This window comes from Dipodomys ordii, unplaced genomic scaffold, assembly GCF_000151885.1.
Source record: "Dipodomys ordii isolate 6190 unplaced genomic scaffold, Dord_2.0 Scaffold12, whole genome shotgun sequence".
Taxonomy (NCBI): Eukaryota; Metazoa; Chordata; class Mammalia; order Rodentia; family Heteromyidae; genus Dipodomys; species Dipodomys ordii.
In genome coordinates, this window is record NW_012267228.1 from 20,970,357 (window position 1) to 20,975,049 (window position 4,693).

The window sequence follows — 4,693 nt, forward strand, 5'->3', positions numbered from 1 at the left end:
CGCCACTTCTGGCTTTTTTCTTTTTGCTTATGTGGTGCTGAGGAATCGAACCCAGGGCCTCAGGCATGCAAGGCAAGCACTCTACTACTGAGCCACCTTCCCAGCCCCCTCAGAGTTCTTTCTGATGGGTATGATACCTTCCAGTAGTTAGGGGAGAAAGGGCTCTGGCTCCTCTCCCTGCCAGCATTGCTAATGGAAACAATGAAAGGAGAGTCTCAGATTTTATTGAGTCACTCGAACAAGTATAGACACCAAACAATCACACATGCAATTGTTTTCTGTCATGTTAGATGCTCTGAGGACATTGTGTATGAAAGGGTTTATTCCAAGCAGAACTGGATAAACTGTTGTGACCAGGTGAAAGGCAAATCAAGGTGAAAATACATTAAACCGGAGACAGCTTAGAATGGAAATGACTTCTAAGCTTTGTGATGTGATGTGATGTGTGTGTGTGTGTGTGTGTGTGTGTGTGTGTGTGTGTGTTGTTAAGACTGAGACTCAAAGTTGGTGTCTGATGCTTGCTTTGGGCTTTGGCTAGCGTGCTATGACTTGAGCTCTACCTTCAGTCCCCAAAAGTGTAGAGCCCAGGCAGTTCTCAAACATCTTCCTGCCTCATCCTCCTCACTAATGATTACCAGTGTTCACCACCATGATGATGAACCAGCAATAAGATCTGAGTACCATTTTGGCTTCTGAACTGTGAGGTAAGCATACACTCAGCCACACCAGAGAGAGGGTACCAAGGCACAACTTCATATCACTTCATACAATGAAACCTATTTAGCACCTTTTATGCTAATTAATAGAACTTATGGCGCTATCTCAGATAGGGAGATTTGAAGCCGTTGAGGGAGATTTGAAGCCATTGGGAAAGGAGGCATCTCTAGTGTAATGATTTGTGATTAGTATTCTTCACCTACTGACTGCATGTGGGATCTTGATCCAGCATTTTGATATTTATATTGATAGAGTGGTGGAGAAACATTACTGTAAGATCCGTTGCTGGATGGTGAGCAGACTCCGCCCTCCTCACAGCCAAGTCTCTGCCTAGTACCTGTGTTACCTAAGCAACTGGCACACCTGGAAGAGGTCACATCCGCATCTGCTGAGGTCACATCTGGATCGGATGTGGCCACACCTTTCTCCCATCTGGTCCCACCTCCTCTTACCTGGTCCCACCGCCCTTTATCTGGCCACACCTTCTCCTGCCCCTACCCTAGGTAAGGCATGCTCCCTGGTCCAGATACCTTCTTTTTCCAGCTGCGTGGAGTGACAACCTGGCCTGGTGCCAGCCAGTCCACTAAATAAACCTACCCCTTACCTGAAAACCGTGTGCATGGTGTTGTTCCTACTCAGTAGCCTCTTTAAATGCCTAACAGTTACCTTGTACATACATTACATGTTGTGTATACTAATGTATTCTATGCAAGCTTTAGGGCTGAGGATGTAACTCAGTGTTAGAATATTTACCTAGCATGTGCAAAGCCCTGGTTTTGATCCCCCAGCACCACAAACAAAAAACCAAAATAAAACAAGCTTTTAGCAACATAAGAAGAAGAGATATGTAGGAAATTACCTTGTAATGACAGATTCCAAATATACAACCAAGCAAGCTAACTGAAGGCTCACTTACTTCAATGTCTCCCAACCAAACAAAGGTGCTCAGCTCATATGGTTTATTGAAGCAATTTAAAGAACCAACAACAACAAAAACGTCAAGCCAAGCTCTGGTGGCTCAGGAGGCTGCGATCTGAGGATTGTGGTTCAAAGCCAGCCTGGGCAGGAAAGTCTGTGAGGCTCTTATCTCCAATTAACCCCAAGAAAACCAGAAGTGGTGCTGTGGCTCAAAGCAAATGAGTTCAGGGACAGTGCCCTGAGTTCAAACCTCATGACCAACAAAACAAAAAACAACAACAATAACAAAGTGTCGGGTGCTGGTGGCTTGTATCTATAATCCTAGTTATGCTGGAGGGTCAGATATGAACATTGCAGTTCAAAACCGGCCTTGGCAGGAAAATCATGAGACTGATCACCAATTAATCCTCAAAAAACAGGAAGTAGAGCTGTGGCTTAAGTGGTAGAGTGCTAGCTTTTGAGGGGAAAAGCTAACAGATCACACCCAGACTCTGAGTGCAAGCCTCAGTACTGCTATACCCCACCCTCGCCACCACAGACCCACAGTGTTAAGCAAGTTGGGTGGGTGGGGAGCCTGAATATCTCTTGTACTTGTTGAATAGCTCTTGCACTTGCATGAGTGTAATTGCTTGCATAACATCCCTTTTAGAAATCTGGTTTCTACCTTGTATAACAGGTGCTGGTTGATCTTCTCGTCCTCTGTAATCTATGTTTAACACATATATTGCTCTCTTCTTACTTTATCTGGTAAGGTGTCTCATAAGATATTTGCTTCTATGTTTAGGCTCATCTCTTCTCTGTATTTACTTCCCTTATTTTTCCATCGCAGAATTGAGTAATCTTAAGTAATACAGCAAACACATGTTTCAAGAGGTTATCATAGAATTAAGAGAGTTTGAAAAAAATATTCGTTTTAGAAATGATGACGGAAGCTATTATACAAACTTCATTTCGCTTATCTACCTTTGGAAACAGCCAAGGGGAAAAAACCTTTTTGTTGGTAGTTTATCTGGGGATTTTCACCTCTAAAAAGAGAGTGCTTTGAGGAAAAGGAGACATTGCAGAATGAAATGCAAAGTGAGTTGGTGCAAATGCCATCGTGGTCTGGTAACTTCAAGCATCACATCAGATGCATGAAATCAAACGAGGAAGGATGCAGAAAACCAGATGGCTTTTCCAGAATTCCAACTCGAAGAAGCACAGGAATATTCTTGGTTAAGTTCTGCTATCAGCTCAGTACCAAAGACCAGTTCCTGGAGAGGCTACTGTACCTGCCACAGGGGACATTCCACAAGGGGGAGCCGCTCTGCCTAAATGAGTGAGTTGTTTCACTTCATAAATCACTGCTGGTAATTCACCTGTTTTTCTTGAAACTCAGAGCTCTTTCAACTTCCTCTGACAAGTCTGTATTGACTGCAAAAACAGCCCCTTCCCACTCACCCCTGGAGTGAAAGAGAATAAGAATGGAGAGCAGTTACAAATTAAGTTTTGCTAATGCAGAATCTCAGAAATGGGTCCCCACGGTGAGATTCAGCTGGGATGTTCATTACGGATGCACATCTCCAAATCTCACCCCACTCTCAATCTACTGACACAACCTCTCAGGTCCAGGAATCTGCATTTCTAACAAGTTGCAAAAAGGATTCTGCTGTGCACTGACATTTAATCAGCTGAGCTAAGGAGTTATTTTAATAACACAAGAACTGAGTAGTTATATTTGAATCTGTGTAGAAGTTAAAATCCTTTCTGGTATATTTGACACTTTGCAATTAGAACCACAAATGGGTGCAGCTGAAGTGCAATGAATATTTTCCCATCCTTCAGGTAGCTATAGTCACTCTCTTGTGCTATGTAACACTAGAATGAATTCCTCCCATCTAGCTATAATTCTGTATCATTAATCTACTGTTTCTCCACTGCCCCCATTCCCATCCATTGGTAACTATGATTTCTATATTAATGGGATCAGCAGTCTAAGCTTCACATATGAGAGAGAACTTGCAGTCATCATTTTCCTGTGACTGGATTTTTCACCTAGTGTAATATCTTCCAGGCTCATCCATGTTGCCACAAATGACAGAATTTCATTTACATATATATATATATATAATGGCTGGATATGTACACAACCTTTTATTATCTATTCATTGGTCAGTGGGAATAGTTGATGGAAACAGGTTAGCTTAGGTTCCGGGTTATATGCTTGCTCCATTTGAGCTACTCCTCCAGCTGGTTATTTTGGAGATGCAGAGGCTGGCTTTGAACCTTGATTCTCTCCACTTCAGTATCCTGAGTAGCTAGGATTATAAAAATCCTGGTTTACAGACTAATGATTTTATAAAGTGCTAAAACCACATTTCCAAAAGAATAGATTTATTCAAATGGTGGTTTCAAGCTCTAACCCTTACTTGCCTCACTCATATTTGAGTCTTTGGCAAATTGCTGATGTCTGTGGGCTTTGGAGCCCACACCAGTAAAATGGGAATAATGACCGAACACATTTATTCTTGCTTCGGAGAAGTTTGACATAGCCACTAAACTTAGGGCCATCCAAGCTGCAGTTTTCCCCTTATGAAAAAGCTGGAATGAATGCCGTGCTCGTGAATGTTCAGGAAAGCAGCTGGAAGAAATGTTTGGTTCCCTGTTAGAGAAAACAATGGGAATCAATGCAGGTTCATTTGCATCTCTGCAACTCACTAACCCAGGTGCGAACTATTCTCATGGGGTTCCAGCCATGGCATCAAGAATCGAAGAAAATGTTTCCAAATTTCTTTCCCTCAGAAGAATTGCGTGGTGCAAATGTCAACCAAAGAAAAAAAAAAAGAAGTTGTAGATTTAGAAGGTAAATACGAATTCTCATCTGATTAAATGGGATGGGGGGTGTGGTGCAGGTAAGTATTGTAAGGTCCGCTCCTGGATGGCTAGCAGACTCCACCCTCCTCGCAGCAAAGTCTCCACCCAGTACCTGCATTACCTAGGCAACTGGGACACCTGGAAGAGGTCACATCTGCATCCGCTGAGGTCACATCCGAATTTGATGTGGCCACACCTTTCCCCG